Below are 20,280 nucleotides of genomic sequence, written 5' to 3' on the forward strand. Positions count from 1 at the left end.
CAGCCATAGAAAGTGACAAGTATGGGGCTATGTCAGTGCACGCCATGGATGGCTCTGATCATGAGTGATGGCTATGGCAGCCATAGAAAGGGACGAGTATGGGCTATGTCAGTGCACGCCATGGGTGGCTCTGATCATGAGTGATGGCTAACGAGTATGGGCTATGTCAGTGCACGCCATGGGTGGCTCTGATCATGAGTGATGGCTATGGCAGCCATAGAAAGTAACAAGTATGGGGCTATGTCAGTGTACGCCATGGATGGCTCTGATCATGAGTGATGGCTATGGCAGCCATGGAAAGTGACAAGTATGGAGCTATGTCAGTGCACGCCTTGGGAGGCTCTGATCATGAGTGATGACTATGGCGGCCATGGAAAGTGACAAGTATGGAGCTATGTCAGTGCACGCCATGGGAGGCTCTGATCATGAGTGATGGCTATGGCAGCCATGGAAAGTGACAAGTATGGGCTATGTCAGTGCACGCCATGGATGGCTCTGATCATGAGTGATGGCTATGGCAGCCATAGAAAGTAACAAGTATGGGGCTATGTCAGTGCACGCCATGGGAGGCTCTGATCATGAGTGATGGCTATGGCAGCCATAGAAAGTAACAAGTATGGGGCTATGTCAGTGCACGCCATGGATGGCTCTGATCATGAGTGATGACTATGGCAGCCATGGAAAGTGACAAGTATGGGGCTATGTCAGTGCACGCCATGGGTGGCTCTGATCATGACTGATGACTATGGCAGCCATAGAAAGTGACAAGTATGGGCTATGTCAGTGCATGCCATGGGTGGCTCTGATCATGAGTGATGGCTATGGCAGCCATGGAAAGTGACAAGTATGGGGCTATGTCAGTGCACGCCATGGGAGGCTCTGATCATGAGTGATGGCTATGGCAGCCATGGAAAGTGACAAGTATGGGCTATGTCAGTGCACGCCATGGGTGGCTCTGATCATGAGTGATGGCTACGGCAGCCATGGAAAGTGACAAGTATGGGGCTATGTCAGTGCACGCCATGGATGGCTCTGATCATGAGTGATGGCTATGGCAGCCATGGAAAGTGACAAGTATGGGCTATGTCAGTGCACGCCATGGGTGGCTCTTATCATCAGTGATGGCTACGGCAGCCATGGAAAGTGACAAGTATGGAGCTATGTCAGTGCACGCCATGGATGGCTCTGATCATGAGTGATGGCTATGGCAGCCATAGAAAGTGACAAGTATGGGCTATGTCAGTGCACGCCATGGATGGCTCTGATCATGAGTGATGGCTACGGCAGCCATGGAAAGTGACAAGTATGGGCTATGTCAGTGCACGCCATGGGTGGCTCTGATCATGAGTGATGGCTACGGCAGCCATGGAAGTGACAAGTATGGGCTATGTCAGTGCACGCCATGGGTGGCTCTGATCATGAGTGATGGCTACGGCAGCCATGGAAAGTGACAAGTATGGGGCTATGTCAGTGCACGCCATGGGAGGCTCTGATCATGAGTGATGGCTATGGCAGCCATGGAAAGTGACAAGTATGGGCTATGTCAGTGCACGCCATGGGTGGCTCTGATCATGAGTGATGGCTATGGCAGCCATAGAAAGGGACGAGTATGGGCTATGTCAGTGCACGCCATGGATGGCTCTGATCATGAGTGATGGCTACGGCAGCCATGGAAAGTGACAAGTATGGGCTATGTCAGTGCACGCCATGGGTGGCTCTGATCATGAGTGATGGCTACGGCAGCCATGGAAGTGACAAGTATGGGCTATGTCAGTGCACGCCATGGGTGGCTCTGATCATGAGTGATGGCTACGGCAGCCATGGAAAGTGACAAGTATGGGGCTATGTCAGTGCACGCCATGGGAGGCTCTGATCATGAGTGATGGCTATGGCAGCCATGGAAAGTGACAAGTATGGGCTATGTCAGTGCACGCCATGGGTGGCTCTGATCATGAGTGATGGCTATGGCAGCCATAGAAAGGGACGAGTATGGGGCTATGTCAGTGCACGCCATGGGTGGCTCTGATCATGAGTGATGACTATGGCAGCCATAGAAAGTGACAAGTATGGGCTATGTCAGTGCATGCCATGGGTGGCTCTGATCATGAGTGATGGCTATGGCAGCCATGGAAAGTGACAAGTATGGGGATATGTCAGTGCACGCCATGGGAGGCTCTGATCATGAGTGATGGCTATGGCAGCCATGGAAAGTGACAAGTATGGGCTATGTCAGTGCACGCCATGGGTGGCTCTGATCATGAGTGATGGCTATGGCAGCCATAGAAAGTGACAAGTATGGGCTATGTCAGTGCACGCCATGGATGGCTCTGATCATGAGTGATGGCTATGGCAGCCATGGAAAGTGACAAGTATGGGCTATGTCAGTGCACGCCATGGGTGGCTCTGATCATGAGTGATGGCTATGGCAGCCATGGAAAGTGACAAGTATGGGCTATGTCAGTGCACGCCATGGATGGCTCTGATCATGAGTGATGGCTATGGCAGCCATAGAAAGTGACAAGTATGGGCTATGTCAGTGCACGCCATGGGTGGTTCTGATCATGATTGATGGCTATGGCAGCCATAGAAAGTGACAAGTATGGGGCTATGTCAGTGCACGCCATGGATGGCTCTGATCATGAGTGATGGCTATGGCAGCCATAGAAAGGGACGAGTATGGGCTATGTCAGTGCACGCCATGGGTGGCTCTGATCATGAGTGATGGCTAACGAGTATGGGCTATGTCAGTGCACGCCATGGGTGGCTCTGATCATGAGTGATGGCTATGGCAGCCATGGAAAGTAACAAGTATGGGCTATGTCAGTGCACGCCATGGATGGCTCTGATCATGAGTGATGGCTATGGCAGCCATGGAAAGTAACAAGTATGGGCTATGTCAGTGCACGCCATGGGTGGCTCTGATCATGAGTGATGGCTATGGCAGCCATAGAAAGTGACAAGTATGGGCTATGTCAGTGCACGCCATGAATGGCTCTGATCATGAGTGATGGCTATGGCAGCCATAGAAAGTGACAAGTATGGGCTATGTCAGTGCACGCCATGAATGGCTCTGATCATGAGTGATGGCTATGGCAGCCATAGAAAGGGACGAGTATGGGGCTATGTCAGTGCACGCCATGGATGGCTCTGATCATGAGTGATGGCTATGGCAGCCATGGAAAGTGACAAGTATGGGCTATGTCAGTGCACGCCATGGGTGGCTCTGATCATGAGTGATGGCTACGGCAGCCATGGAAAGTGACAAGTATGGGGCTATGTCAGTGCACGCCATGGATGGCTCTGATCATGAGTGATGGCTATGGCAGCCATGGAAAGTGACAAGTATGGGGCTATGTCAGTGCACGCCATGGGTGGCTCTGATCATGACTGATGACTATGGCAGCCATGGAAAGTGACAAGTATGGGGCTATGTCAGTGCACGCCATGGGTGGCTCTGATCATGAGTGATGGCTACGGCAGCCATGGAAAGTGACAAGTATGGGGTTATGTCAGTGCACGCCATGGGAGGCTCTGATCATGAGTGATGGCTATGGCAGCCATAGAAAGTAACAAGTATGGGGCTATGTCAGTGCACGCCATGGATGGCTCTGATCATGAGTGATGACTATGGCAGCCATGGAAAGTGACAAGTATGGGGCTATGTCAGTGCACGCCATGGGTTGCTCTGATCATGACTGATGACTATGGCAGCCATGGAAAGTGACAAGTATGGGGCTATGTCAGTGCACGCCGTGGGAGGCTCTGAACATGAGTGATGGCTATGGCAGCCATGGAAAGTGACAAGTATGGGGCTATGTCAGTGCACGCCATGGGAGGCTCTGATCATGAGTGATGACTATGGCAGCCATGGAAAGTGACAAGTATGGGCTATGTCAGTGCACGCCATGGGTGGCTCTGATCATGAGTGATGGCTATGGCAGCCATGGAAAGTGACAAGTATGGGGCTATGTCAGTGCACGCCATGGGAGGCTCTGATCATGAGTGATGGCTATGGCAGCCATGGAAAGTGACAAGTATGGGCTATGTCAGTGCACGCCATGGGTGGCTCTGATCATGAGTGATGGCTACGGCAGCCATGGAAAGTGACAAGTATGGGGCTATGTCAGTGCACGCCATGGATGGCTCTGATCATGAGTGATGGCTATGGCAGCCATGGAAAGTGACAAGTATGGGCTATGTCAGTGCACGCCATGGGTGGCTCTGATCATGAGTGATGGCTATGGCAGCCATAGAAAGTAACAAGTATGGGGCTATGTCAGTGCACGCCATGGGAGGCTCTGATCATGAGTGATGGCTATGGCAGCCATAGAAAGTAACAAGTATGGGGCTATGTCAGTGCACGCCATGGATGGCTCTGATTATGAGTGATGACTATGGCAGCCATGGAAAGTGACAAGTATGGGGCTATGTCAGTGCACGCCATGGGTGGCTCTGATCATGACTGATGACTATGGCAGCCATAGAAAGTGACAAGTATGGGCTATGTCAGTGCATGCCATGGGTGGCTCTGATCATGAGTGATGGCTATGGCAGCCATGGAAAGTGACAAGTATGGGGCTATGTCAGTGCACGCCATGGGAGGCTCTGATCATGAGTGATGGCTATGGCAGCCATGGAAAGTGACAAGTATGGGGCTATGTCAGTGCACGCCATGGGTGGCTCTGATCATGAGTGATGGCTATGGCAGCCATGGAAAGTAACAAGTATGGGCTATGTCAGTGCACGCCATGGATGGCTCTGATCATGAGTGATGGCTATGGCAGCCATGGAAAGTAACAAGTATGGGCTATGTCAGTGCACGCCATGGATGGCTCTGATCATGAGTGATGGCTATGGCAGCCATGGAAAGTAACAAGTATGGAGCTATGTCAGTGCACGCCATGGGTGGCTCTGATCATGAGTGATGGCTATGGCAGCCATGGAAAGTAACAAGTATGGGCTATGTCAGTGCACGCCATGGATGGCTCTGATCATGAGTGATGGCTATGGCAGCCATGGAAAGTGACAAGTATGGGCTATGTCAGTGCACGCCATGGATAGCTCTGATCATGAGTGATGGCTATGGCAGCCATAGAGAGTAACAAGTATGGGCTATGTCAGTGCACGCCATGGATGGCTCTGATCATGAGTGATGGCTATGGCAGCCATGGAAAGTGACAAGTATGGAGCTATGTCAGTGCACGCCATGGGAGGCTCTGATCATGAGTGATGACTATGGCGGCCATGGAAAGTGACAAGTATGGAGCTATGTCAGTGCACGCCATGGGAGGCTCTGATCATGAGTGATGGCTATGGCAGCCATGGAAAGTGACAAGTATGGGGCTATGTCAGTGCACGCCATGGATGGCTCTGATCATGAGTGATGGCTATGGCAGCCATAGAAAGTGACAACTATGGGCTATGTCAGTGCACGCCATGGGTGGCTCTGATCATGAGTGATGGCTATGGCGGCCATGGAAAGTGACAAGTATGGAGCTATGTCAGTGCACGCCATGGGTGACTCTGATCATGAGTGATGGCTATGGCAGCCATGGAAAGTGACAAGTATGGGCTATGTCAGTGCACGCCATGGATGGCTCTGATCATGAGTGATGGCTATGGCAGCCATGGAAAGTAACAAGTATGGGGCTATGTCAGTGCACGCCATGGGTGGCTCTGATCATGAGTGATGGCTATGGCAGCCATGGAAAGTGACAAGTATGGGGCTATGTCAGTGCACGCCATGGGAGGCTCTGATCGTGAGTGATGGCTATGGCAGCCATGGAAAGTGACAAGTATGGAGCTATGTCAGTGCACGCCATGGGAGGCTCTGATCATGAGTGATGGCTATGGCAGCCATGGAAAGTAACAAGTATGGGCTATGTCAGTGCACGCCATGGGTGGCTCTGATCATGAGTGATGGCTATGGCGGCCATGGAAAGTGACAAGTATGGAGCTATGCCAGTGCACGCCATGGGTGGCTCTGATCATGAGTGATGGCTATGGCAGCCATAGAAAGGGACGAGTATGGGGCTATGTCAGTGCACGCCATGGGTGGCTCTGATCATGAGTGATGGCTATGGCAGCCATAGAAAGGGACGAGTATGGGGCTATGTCAGTGCACGCCATGGGTGGCTCTGATCATGAGTGATGACTATGGCAGCCATAGAAAGTGACAAGTATGGGCTATGTCAGTGCATGCCATGGGTGGCTCTGATCATGAGTGATGGCTATGGCAGCCATGGAAAGTGACAAGTATGGGGCTATGTCAGTGCACGCCATGGGAGGCTCTGATCATGAGTGATGGCTATGGCAGCCATGGAAAGTGACAAGTATGGGCTATGTCAGTGCACGCCATGGGTGGCTCTGATCATGAGTGATGGCTACGGCAGCCATGGAAAGTGACAAGTATGGGGCTATGTCAGTGCACGCCATGGATGGCTCTGATCATGAGTGATGGCTATGGCAGCCATGGAAAGTGACAAGTATGGGCTATGTCAGTCCACACCATGGGTGGCTCTGATCATGAGTGATGGCTATGGCAGCCATAGAAAGGGACGAGTATGGGGCTATGTCAGTGCACGCCATGGGTGGCTCTGATCATGAGTGATGACTATGGCAGCCATAGAAAGTGACAAGTATGGGCTATGTCAGTGCATGCCATGGGTGGCTCTGATCATGAGTGATGGCTATGGCAGCCATGGAAAGTGACAAGTATGGGGCTATGTCAGTGCACGCCATGGGAGGCTCTGATCATGAGTGATGGCTATGGCAGCCATGGAAAGTGACAAGTATGGGGCTATGTCAGTGCACGCCATGGGAGGCTCTGAACATGAGTGATGGCTATGGCAGCCATGGAAAGTGACAAGTATGGGCTATGTCAGTGCACGCCATGGGTGGCTCTGATCATGAGTGATGGCTATGGCAGCCATGGAAAGTGACAAGTATGAGCTATGTCAGTGCACGCCATGGGTGGCTCTGATCATGAGTGATGGCTACGGCAGCCATGGAAAGTGACAAGTATGGGGCTATGTCAGTGCACGCCATGGGAGGCTCTGATCATGAGTGATGGCTATGGCAGCCATAGAAAGTAACAAGTATGGGGCTATGTCAGTGCACGCCATGGATGGCTCTGATCTTGAGTGATGACTATGGCAGCCATGGAAAGTGACAAGTATGGAGCTATGTCAGTGCACGCCATGGGTGACTCTGATCATGAGTGATGGCTATGGCAGCCATAGAAAGTGACAAGTATGGGCTATGTCAGTGCACGCCATGGGTGGCTCTGATCATGAGTGATGGCTATGGCAGCCATAGAAAGTGACAAGTATGGGCTATGTCAGTGCACGACATGGGTGGCTCTGATCATGAGTGATGGCTATGGCAGCCATAGAAAGTGACAAGTATGGGCTATGTCAGTGCACGCCATGGGTGGTTCTGATCATGAGTGATGGCTATGGCAGCCATAGAAAGTGACAAGTATGGGGCTATGTCAGTGCACGCCATGGATGGCTCTGATCATGAGTGATGGCTATGGCAGCCATAGAAAGGGACGAGTATGGGCTATGTCAGTGCACGCCATGGGTGGCTCTGATCATGAGTGATGGCTACGGCAGCCATGGAAAGTAACGAGTATGGGCTATGTCAGTGCACGCCATGGGTGGCTCTGATCATGAGTGTTGGCTATGGCAGCCATGGAAAGTAACAAGTATGGGCTATGTCAGTGCACGCCATGGATGGCTCTGATCATGAGTGATGGCTATGGCAGCCATGGAAAGTAACAAGTATGGGCTATGTCAGTGCACGCCATGGGTGGCTCTGATCATGAGTGATGGCTATGGCAGCCATGGAAAGTGACAAGTATGGGCTATGTCAGTGCACGCCATGGATGGCTCTGATCATGAGTGATGGCTATGGCAGCCATAGAGAGTAACAAGTATGGGCTATGTCAGTGCACGCCATGGATGGCTCTGATCATGAGTGATGGCTATGGCAGCCATGGAAAGTGACAAGTATGGGCTATGTCAGTGCACGCCATGGATGGCTCTGATCATGAGTGATGGCTATGGCAGCCATAGAGAGTAACAAGTATGGGCTATGTCAGTGCACGCCATGGATGGCTCTGATCATGAGTGATGGCTATGGCAGCCATGGAAAGGGACAAGTATGGGCTATGTCAGTGCACGCCATGGGAGGCTCTGATCATGAGTGATGACTATGGCGGCCATGGAAAGTGACAAGTATGGAGCTATGTCAGTGCACGCCATGGGTGACTCTGATCATGAGTGATGGCTATGGCAGCCATAGAAAGGGACGAGTATGGGCTATGTCAGTGCACGCCATGGGTGGCTCTGATCATCAGTGATGAATATAGCAGCCATAGAAAGTGACAAGTATGGGGCTATGTAGTGCACGCCATGGGTGGCTCTGATCATGAATGATGGCTATGGCAGCCATAGAAAGTGACAAGTATGGGGCTATGTCAGTGCACGCCATGGGTGGCTCTGATCATGAGTGATGGCTATGGCAGCCATGGAAAGTGACAAGTATGGAGCTATGTCAGTGCACGCCATGGGTGGCTCTGATCATGAGTGATGGCTATGGCAGCCATAGAAAGTGACAAGTATGGGCTATGTCAGTGCACGCCATGGGTGGCTCTGATCATGAGTGATGGCTATGGCGGCCATGGAAAGTGACAAGTATGGAGCTATGTCAGTGCACGCCATGGGTGGCTCTGATCATGAGTGATGGCTATGGCAGCCATAGAAAGTGACAAGTATGGGCTATGTCAGTGCACGCCATGGGTGGCTCTGATCATGAGTGATGGCTATGGCAGCCATGGAAAGTGACAAGTATGGGGCTATGTCAGTGCACGCCATGGATGGCTCTGATCATGAGTGATGGTTATGGCAGCCATAGAAAGGGACGAGTATGGGCTATGTCAGTGCACGCCATGGGTGGCTCTGATCATGAGTGATGGCTACGGCAGCCATGGAAAGTAACGAGTATGAGCTATGTCAGTGCACGCCATGGGTGGCTCTGATCATGAGTGATGGCTATGGCAGCCATGGAAAGTAACAAGTATGGGCTATGTCAGTGCACGCCATGGATGGCTCTGATCATGAGTGATGGCTATGGCAGCCATGGAAAGTAACAAGTATGGGGCTATGTCAGTGCACGCCATGGGTGGCTCTGATCATGAGTGATGGCTATGGCAGCCATGGAAAGTGACAAGTATGGGCTATGTCAGTGCACGCCATGGATGGCTCTGATCATGAGTGATGGCTATGGCAGCCATGGAAAGTGACAAGTATGGAGCTAAGTTAGTGCACGCCATGGGAGGCTCTGATCATGAGTGATGACTATGGCGGCCATGGAAATTGACAAGTATGGAGCTATGTCAGTGCACGCCATGGGAGGCTCTGATCATGAGTGATGGCTATGGCAGCCATGGAAAGTAACAAGTATGGGCTATGTCAGTGCACGCCATGGGTGGCTCTGATCATGAGTGATGGCTATGGCGGCCATGGAAAGTGACAAGTATGGAGCTATGTCAGTGCACGCCATGGGTGGCTCTGATCATGAGTGATGGCTATGGCAGCCATAGAAAGGTACGAGTATGGGGCTATGTCAGTGCACGCCATGGGTGGCTCTGATCATGAGTGATGACTATGGCAGCCATAGAAAGTTACGAGTATGGGCTATGTCAGTGCATGCCATGGGTGGCTCTGATCATGAGTGATGGCTATGGCAGCCATGGAAAGTGACAAGTATGGGGCTATGTCAGTGCACGCCATGGGAGGCTCTGATCATGAGTGATGGCTATGGCAGCCATGGAAAGTGACAAGTATGGGCTATGTCAGTGCACGCCATGGATGGCTCTGATCATGAGTGATGGCTATGGCAGCCATGGAAAGTGACAAGTATGGGCTATGTCAGTGCACGCCATGGGTGGCTCTGATCATGAGTGATGGCTACGGCAGCCATGGAAAGTGACAAGTATGGGGCTATGTCAGTGCACGCCATGGATGGCTCTGATCATGAGTGATGGCTATGGCAGCCATAGAAAGTAACAAGTATGGGGCTATGTCAGTGCACGCCATGGGAGGCTCTGATCATGAGTGATGGCTATGGCAGCCATAGAAATTAACAAGTATGGGGCTATGTCAGTGCACGCCATGGATGGCTCTGATCATGAGTGATGGCTATGGCAGCCATGGAAAGTGACAAGTATGGGCTATGTCAGTGCACGCCATGGGTGGCTCTGATCATGAGTGATGGCTATGGCAGCCATAGAAAGGGACGAGTATGGGGCTATGTCAGTGCACGCCATGGGTGGCTCTGATCATGAGTGATGACTATGGCAGCCATAGAAAGTGACAAGTATGGGCTATGTCAGTGCATGCCATGGGTGGCTCTGATCATGAGTGATGGCTATGGCAGCCATGGAAAGTGACAAGTATGGGGCTATGTCAGTGCACGCCATGGGAGGCTCTGATCATGAGTGATGGCTATGGCAGCCATGGAAAGTGACAAGTATGGGCTATGTCAGTGCACGCCATGGGTGGCTCTGATCATGAGTGATGGCTACGGCAGCCATGGAAAGTGACAAGTATGGGGCTATGTCAGTGCACGCCATGGATGGCTCTGATCATGAGTGATGGCTATGGCAGCCATGGAAAGTGACAAGTATGGGCTATGTCAGTGCACGCCATGGGTGGCTCTGATCATGAGTGATGGCTACGGCAGCCATGGAAAGTGACAAGTATGGGGCTATGTCAGTGCACGCCATGGATGGCTCTGATCATGAGTGATGGCTATGGCAGCCATAGAAAGTAACAAGTATGGGGCTATGTCAGTGCACGCCATGGGAGGCTCTGATCATGAGTGATGGCTATGGCAGCCATAGAAAGTAACAAGTATGGGGCTATGTCAGTGCACGCCATGGGTGGCTCTGATCATGACTGATGACTATGGCAGCCATGGAAAGTGATAAGTATGGGGCTATGTCAGTGCACGCCATGGGAGGCTCTGAACATGAGTGATGGCTATGGCAGCCATGGAAAGTGACAAGTATGGGCTATGTCAGTGCACGCCATGGGTGGCTCTGATCATGAGTGATGGCTACGGCAGCCATGGAAAGTGACAAGTATGGGGCTATGTTAGTGCACGCCATGGATGGCTCTGATCATGAGTGATGGCTATGGCAGCCATGGAAAGTGACAAGTATGGGCTATGTCAGTGCACGCCATGGGTGGCTCTGATCATGAGTGATGGCTACGGCAGCCATGGAAAGTGACAAGTATGGGGCTATGTCAGTGCACGCCATGGGAGGCTCTGATCATGAGTGATGGCTATGGCAGCCATAGAAAGTAACAAGTATGGGGCTATGTCAGTGCACGCCATGGATGGCTCTGATCATGAGTGATGGCTATGGCGGCCATGGAAAGTGACAAGTATGGAGCTATGTCAGTGCACGCCATGGGTGGCTCTGATCATGAGTGATGGCTATGGCGGCCATGGAAAGTGACAAGTATGGAGCTATGTCAGTGCACGCCATGGGTGACTCTGATCATGAGTGATGGCTATGGCAGCCATAGAAAGGGACGAGTATGGGCTATGTCAGTGCACGCCATGGGTGGCTCTGATCATGAGTGATGGCTACGGCAGCCATGGAAAGTAACAAGTATGGGCTATGTCAGTGCACGCCATGGGTAGAGCCACCCATGGCGTGCACTGACATAGCCCATACTTGTTATTTTCCATGGCTGCCGTAGCCATCACTCATGATCAGAGCCACCCATGGCGTGCACTGACATAGCCCATACTCGTCCCTTTCTATGGCTGCCATAGCCATCACTCATGATCATGAGTGATGGCTATGGCAGCCATGGAAAGTAACAAGTATGGGCTATGTCAGTGCACGCCATGGGTGGCTCTGATCATGAGTGATGGCTATGGCAGCCATGGAAAGTAACAAGTATGGGCTATGTCAGTGCACGCCATGGATGGCTCTGATCATGAGTGATGGCTATGGCAGCCATGGAAAGTAACAAGTATGGGGCTATGTCAGTGCACGCCATGGGTGGCTCTGATCATGAGTGATGGCTATGGCAGCCATGGAAAGTGACAAGTATGGGGCTATGTCAGTGCACGCCATGGATGGCTCTGATCATGAGTGATGGCTATGGCAGCCATGGAAAGTGACAAGTATGGGCTATGTCAGTGCACGCCATGGGAGGCTCTGATCATGAGTGATGACTATGGCGGCCATGGAAAGTGACAAGTATGGAGCTATGTCAGTGCACGCCATGGGAGGCTCTGATCATGAGTGATGGCTATGGCAGCCATGGAAAGTAACAAGTATGGGCTATGTCAGTGCACGCCATGGGTGGCTCTGATCATGAGTGATGGCTATGGCGGCCATGGAAAGTGACAAGTATGGAGCTATGTCAGTGCACGCCATGGGTGGCTCTGATCATGAGTGATGGCTATGGCAGCCATAGAAAGGTACGAGTATGGGGCTATGTCAGTGCACGCCATGGGTGGCTCTGATCATGAGTGATGACTATGGCAGCCATAGAAAGTGACGAGTATGGGCTATGTCAGTGCATGCCATGGGTGGCTCTGATCATGAGTGATGGCTATGGCAGCCATGGAAAGTGACAAGTATGGGCTATGTCAGTGCACGCCATGGGAGGCTCTGATCATGAGTGATGGCTATGGCAGCCATGGAAAGTGACAAGTATGGGCTATGTCAGTGCACGCCATGGATGGCTCTGATCATGAGTGATGGCTATGGCAGCCATGGAAAGTGACAAGTATGGGCTATGTCAGTGCACGCCATGGGTGGCTCTGATCATGAGTGATGGCTACGGCAGCCATGGAAAGTGACAAGTATGGGGCTATGTCAGTGCACGCCATGGATGGCTCTGATCATGAGTGATGGCTATGGCAGCCATAGAAAGTAACAAGTATGGGGCTATGTCAGTGCACGCCATGGGAGGCTCTGATCATGAGTGATGGCTATGGCAGCCATAGAAATTAACAAGTATGGGGCTATGTCAGTGCACGCCATGGATGGCTCTGATCATGAGTGATGACTATGGCAGCCATGGAAAGTGACAAGTATGGGGCTATGTCAGTGCACGCCATGGGTGGCTCTGATCATGACTGATGACTATGGCAGCCATAGAAAGGGACGTATATGGGCTATGTCAGTGCACGCCATGGGTGGCTCTGATCATGAGTGATGGCTATGGCAGCCATGGAAAGTAACGAGTATGAGCTATGTCAGTGCACGCCATGGGTGGCTCTGATCATGAGTGATGGCTATGGCAGCCATGGAAAGTAACAAGTATGGGCTATGTCAGTGCACGCCATGGATGGCTCTGATCATGAGTGATGGCTATGGCAGCCATGGAAAGTAACAAGTATGGGGCTATGTCAGTGCACGCCATGGGTGGCTCTGATCATGAGTGATGGCTATGGCAGCCATGGAAAGTGACAAGTATGGAGCTATGTCAGTGCACGCCATGGATGGCTCTGATCATGAGTGATGGCTATGGCAGCCATAGAGAGTAACAAGTATGGGCTATGTCAGTGCACGCCATGGGAGGCTCTGATCATGAGTGATGGCTATGGCAGCCATGGAAAGTAACAAGTATGGGCTATGTCAGTGCACGCCATGGGTGGCTCTGATCATGAGTGATGGCTATGGCGGCCATGGAAAGTGACAAGTATGGAGCTATGTCAGTGCACGCCATGGGTGGCTCTGATCATGAGTGATGGCTATGGCGGCCATGGAAAGTGACAAGTATGGAGCTATGTCAGTGCACGCCATGGGTGACTCTGATCATGAGTGATGGCTATGGCAGCCATAGAAAGGGACGAGTATGGGCTATGTCAGTGCACGCCATGGGTGGCTCTGATCATGAGTGATGGCTATGGCAGCCATGGAAAGTGACAAGTATGGAGCTATGTCAGTGCACGCCATGGATGGCTCTGATCATGAGTGATGGCTATGGCAGCCATGGAAAGTAACAAGTATGGGCTATGTCAGTGCACGCCATGGGTGGCTCTGATCATGAGTGATGGCTATGGCGGCCATGGAAAGTGACAAGTATGGAGCTATGTCAGTGCACGCCATGGGTGGCTCTGATCATGAGTGATGGCTATGGCGGCCATGGAAAGTGACAAGTATGGAGCTATGTCAGTGCACGCCATGGGTGACTCTGATCATGAGTGATGGCTATGGCAGCCATAGAAAGGGACGAGTATGGGCTATGTCAGTGCACGCCATGGGTGGCTCTGATCATGAGTGATGGCTACGGCAGCCATGGAAAGTAACAAGTATGGGCTATGTCAGTGCACGCCATGGGTAGAGCCACCCATGGCGTGCACTGACATAGCCCATACTTGTTACTTTCCATGGCTGCCGTAGCCATCACTCATGATCAGAGCCACCCATGGCGTGCACTGACATAGCCCATACTCGTCCCTTTCTATGGCTGCCATAGCCATCACTCATGATCATGAGTGATGGCTATGGCAGCCATGGAAAGTAACAAGTATGGGCTATGTCAGTGCACGCCATGGGTGGCTCTGATCATGAGTGATGGCTATGGCAGCCATGGAAAGTAACAAGTATGGGCTATGTCAGTGCACGCCATGGATGGCTCTGATCATGAGTGATGGCTATGGCAGCCATGGAAAGTAACAAGTATGGGGCTATGTCAGTGCACGCCATGGGTGGCTCTGATCATGAGTGATGGCTATGGCAGCCATGGAAAGTGACAAGTATGGGGCTATGTCAGTGCACGCCATGGATGGCTCTGATCATGAGTGATGGCTATGGCAGCCATGGAAAGTGACAAGTATGGGCTATGTCAGTGCACGCCATGGGAGGCTCTGATCATGAGTGATGACTATGGCGGCCATGGAAAGTGACAAGTATGGAGCTATGTCAGTGCACGCCATGGGAGGCTCTGATCATGAGTGATGGCTATGGCAGCCATGGAAAGTAACAAGTATGGGCTATGTCAGTGCACGCCATGGGTGGCTCTGATCATGAGTGATGGCTACGGCAGCCATGGAAAGTGACAAGTATGGGGCTATGTCAGTGCACGCCATGGATGGCTCTGATCATGAGTGATGGCTATGGCAGCCATAGAAAGTAACAAGTATGGGGCTATGTCAGTGCACGCCATGGGAGGCTCTGATCATGAGTGATGGCTATGGCAGCCATAGAAATTAACAAGTATGGGGCTATGTCAGTGCACGCCATGGATGGCTCTGATCATGAGTGATGACTATGGCAGCCATGGAAAGTGACAAGTATGGGGCTATGTCAGTGCACGCCATGGGTGGCTCTGATCATGACTGATGACTATGGCAGCCATAGAAAGGGACGTATATGGGCTATGTCAGTGCACGCCATGGGTGGCTCTGATCATGAGTGATGGCTATGGCAGCCATGGAAAGTAACGAGTATGAGCTATGTCAGTGCACGCCATGGGTGGCTCTGATCATGAGTGATGGCTATGGCAGCCATGGAAAGTAACAAGTATGGGCTATGTCAGTGCACGCCATGGATGGCTCTGATCATGAGTGATGGCTATGGCAGCCATGGAAAGTAACAAGTATGGGGCTATGTCAGTGCACGCCATGGGTGGCTCTGATCATGAGTGATGGCTATGGCAGCCATGGAAAGTGACAAGTATGGAGCTATGTCAGTGCACGCCATGGATGGCTCTGATCATGAGTGATGGCTATGGCAGCCATAGAGAGTAACAAGTATGGGCTATGTCAGTGCACGCCATGGGAGGCTCTGATCATGAGTGATGGCTATGGCAGCCATGGAAAGTAACAAGTATGGGCTATGTCAGTGCACGCCATGGGTGGCTCTGATCATGAGTGATGGCTATGGCGGCCATGGAAAGTGACAAGTATGGAGCTATGTCAGTGCACGCCATGGGTGACTCTGATCATGAGTGATGGCTATGGCAGCCATAGAAAGGGACGAGTATGGGCTATGTCAGTGCACGCCATGGGTGGCTCTGATCATGAGTGATGGCTATGGCAGCCATGGAAAGTAACAAGTATGGGCTATGTCAGTGCACGCCATGGGTGGCTCTGATCATGAGTGATGGCTATGGCAGCCATGGAAAGTAACAAGTATGGGGCTATGTCAGTGCACGCCATGGGTGGCTCTGATCATGAGTGATGGCTATGGCAGCCATGGAAAGTGACAAGTATGGGGCTATGTCAGTGCACGCCATGGATGGCTCTGATCATGAGTGATGGCTATGGCAGCCATGGAAAGTGACAAGTATGGGCTATGTCAGTGCACGCCATGGATGGCTCTGATCATGAGTGATGGCTATGGCAGCCATGGAAAGTGACAAGTATGGAGCTATGTCAGTGCACGCCATGGGAGGCTCTGATCATGAGTGATGGCTATGGCAGCCATGGAAAGTGACAAGTATGGAGCTATGTCAGTGCACGCCATGGGAGGCTCTGATCATGAGTGATGACTATGGCGGCCATGGAAAGAAACAAGTATGGGGCTATGTCAGTGCACGCCATGGATGGCTCTGATCATGAGTGATGGCTATGGCAGCCATGGAAAGTGACAAGTATGGAGCTATGTCAGTGCACGCCATGGATGGTTCTGATCATGAGTGATGGCTATGGCAGCCATGGAAAGTGACAAGTATGGAGCTATGTCAGTGCACGCCATGGATGGCTCTGATCATGAGTGATGGCTATGGCAGCCATGGAAAGTAACAAGTATGGGCTATGTCAGTGCACGCCATGGGAGGCTCTGATCATGAGTGATGGCGATGGCAGCCATGGAAAGTAACAAGTATGGGGCTATGTCAGTGCACGCCATGGGTGGGTCTGATCATGAGTGATGGCTATGGCAGCCATAGAAAGGGACGAATATGGGCTATGTCAGTGCACGCCATGGATGGCTCTGATCATGACTGATGGCTATGGCAGCCATGGAAAGTAACAAGTATGGGCTATGTCAGTGCACGCCATGGGTGGCTCTGATCATGAGTGATGGCTATGGCAGCCATAGAAAGTAACAAGTATGGGCTATGTCAGTGCACGCCATGGGTGGCTCTGATCATGAGTGATGGCTACGGCAGCCATAGAAAGTGACAAGTATGGGGCTATGTAGTGCACGCCATGGGTGGCTCTGATCATGAGTGATGGCTATGGCAGCCATGGAAAGTGACAAGTATGGGCTATGTCAGTGCACGCCATGGGTGGCTCTGATCATGAGTGATGGCTACGGCAGCCATAGAAAGTGACAAGTATGGGGCTATGTAGTGCACGCCATGGGTGGCTCTGATCATGAGTGATGGCTATGGCAGCCATGGAAAGTGACAAGTATGGAGCTATGTCACTGCACGCCATGGGTGGGTCTGATCATCAGTGATGGCTATGGCAGCCATAGAAAGTAACAAGTATGGGGCTATGTCAGTGCACGCCATGGGAGGCTCTGATCATAAGTGATGAATATAGCAGTCATAGAAAGTGACAAGTATGGGCTATGTCAGTGCATGCCATCGGTGGCTCTGATCATGAGTGATGGCTATGGCAGCCATAGAAAGTGACAAGTATGGAGCTATGTCAGTGCACACAATGGGTGGCTCTGATCATGGGGGATAGTTATGGCAGCCATAGAAAGTAACAAGTATGAAGCTATGTCAGTGCACACAATGGGTGGCTCTGCTGATGACTGTGGCATATCACTCTCTGATCAAATGCTGGATTCTGGCTGATATCTTCCCTTCCTTGGCATCCTGGGCCACTAGTGCAACAGGCACAGATAAATCTAGGTTTTCCTGAATGCAGAGCACAAAATCAGCTTATTCTTCCCTCCTATATACAACTTAAAGGGGTTGTCCTCTACTCACCTTATAAATAAATAACACCTATTGTCCCCTCCGGTGCTTGTGCCATTCCAGCGGTTGTGGCCTCCATTCTCCATGACATAACTGACATCCTGGGGAGGTCAGAGTCTCAGCTGCTCTCTCACTTCCTCTGAATGTTTGATTTGTCCAAAGTGAAGACCCGAGACAGCTGGCGCTGATGTAGCGCCCCTGATGCTTCAGTCGCCACAGAGTATTGCAGCTCATTTAAGCTGCGGTTTTCGCCTCGAGGTAAGGAGGGGGTGAATCACCGGTGTTCCACATTCAAACCTTCCATAAAGCTTAGGAGGCTTGTCCCAGGGGGGATGGCTCAGGGTAGGCAGCGAGGTGGCCATCATGAGTCATGGGACTTCCCCGGTCATTGAAGCCAGCCACCTGGGGGGCGGGTTCCACTTGGGGCAGAAGTAGGAGCATACTCACACAATCACTAGTCAGTCTACCCGGGACGTCAGTTCTGGGACACACCACCACCTCTTTCTTCTCTTCTCTTCTCTTCTCTTCACTGGGGCTGGGAGCCGAGCGCTCAGCCCTGGTGCCTCACAGATGGAAGGGCAACTCTGAAGAAGGACTTTCTTCTTCTTTCCAACACAGGTGACTTCTAACTTATCCGAGGTGAACGGAGCCCATCACAGCAGGTGACCAGTACTATTCGGGCGAGCGGCACAGCACAAAAAGTGAGTTAAGACACCTGGAACCGCAGCTACTGACTCTGACTCTTGATTACCTGCACCGCCGCCTCATGCCTCGGCACTCAGGTTGTTCCTCGTTCCTGCGGTGTCACACATAGCGATGTGTGCTGCCGCAGGAATGACAAACAACCTCGTTACTGAATAGACAACGATTTTTGGTAAGTGAACGACGTATCACATACCAACGATTTTTGCCTCTTTTGCGATCGTTTAAGGTCGCTCATACGTGTTACACGCTGCAATGTCACGAACGACGCTGGATGTACGTCACAATCACCGTGACCCTGACGATATATCGTTAGCGATGTCGCAGCTTGTAAAGCACCCTTTACAGTCACCTGTGGATTAGCCTCTCTTCCTGGTTCTCTCAATGTACAGTGAAATACTGCAGCCCATGCTTCATGCAGAGAATCAAGAGAAGCTAGTTGGGATGTGACCATCAGGGTATGAGCACATGACGTTTTTAGATGCCAATCAAGTTTTCCAAGATGAAGAAACTTCAGTATAACTGAGGTGTATTTTCCTGAAGCATCTTTGTTGCCGTTTTTCCGTTATTTCTCTGGCAGTTTAGCCTCCCTGATCTTTTATTTGTAGTTTAATCTTAAACTGGAAAGAGCAAGTGGTTTCCAAGTGGACGGCACCCAGAGGGTGAACATGCTGCATCTTTTACCTGAAGCATTTAAAAAAAGTGACAACTGACGAAAAGTACACAGCAATTCATCTTACATTGTTGTGCATCATGTCCATTCTTTGTAGCGCTTTTTTAGTGTTTCAGGTGGTTGCAGGCGGAATTCACCTGTAAAAGCCGTTGTATGAAAATCACATATGATGACCACTGGAAATGAAAGGCAAAGCCAAACCCTGACAGTCAGTGAGTACATTACTCTGGTAGGATTTGGCATTCTATAGTGCTTAATTTTATAATTAAAGCACCACTCCATCTTTTTTTCCCAGTGCTAGAGTGGCGCCTTTAATAAGTCCTCTGCTCCTAGTGTTATACTCACCTTTGACATTTTCATGCTTTTTTTTGGCGCATTCTGGCCCCACAGCGCCATCTTGTGACAACTGTAACTTTTCACTGGCCGGAAGTCAGCAGTTATGTCACAAGCTCCCAGTGCATCTCTGCAGGCTAGAATGAGGCTTTCATAGAGATGTATTGAGTTCTAACCTGCAGCGTGCTCCATGAAACACTGGAGAAGCTGATAGGTCACAAATCACTGGAAACCGACGGGAGCGGCAGTGATAGAAGATGAAGATGCTGGAAGGTGAGTATTATGCTGGGGATTTAGATTTAAAGCACCACTCCAGCAGTGCAATAAAAAGAAAAAGCTGTAGTGGTTGTTTAATGCTCCTAACATAAATATCAATAGAGTATTGTGACCTATGCCGAGATGAACCAGTGAACCAGACTGCACAATGCTCTATTATTATTATTGCCATGTATTATCTGACAAGTTACAAATTACTACATATATACAGGGTCAGACCCAATAACAGTACAGAAATACAGCACCATAACCACCATCAATACAGAGATACATCACCATAATAACAGTCAGTTGTTCTTTTTCTCTTCTTCTCGATTTTTGTCCAAACACCATGATGACTTTTAACATCCACACCTCGTCTCTACAGACTTTCATCTT

The 20,280-nt window shown here is 51.0% G+C and overlaps 1 protein-coding gene across 1 annotated transcript in view; it reads left to right on the forward strand.

Moving 5' to 3' along the window:
* Nucleotides 1–20,280, forward strand: part of STPG1 (sperm tail PG-rich repeat containing 1) — a 202,562-nt gene that overhangs the window by 13,862 nt on the left and 168,420 nt on the right. The window contains exon 2 of the mRNA XM_075336094.1: nucleotides 18,537–18,619. The gene's annotated coding sequence lies outside the window, so the exon portion shown is untranslated. The remainder of the gene's footprint in view (nucleotides 1–18,536; nucleotides 18,620–20,280) is intronic.

Source organism: Anomaloglossus baeobatrachus, chromosome 2 (assembly GCF_048569485.1).
Source record: "Anomaloglossus baeobatrachus isolate aAnoBae1 chromosome 2, aAnoBae1.hap1, whole genome shotgun sequence".
Classification (NCBI taxonomy): domain Eukaryota; kingdom Metazoa; phylum Chordata; class Amphibia; order Anura; family Aromobatidae; genus Anomaloglossus; species Anomaloglossus baeobatrachus.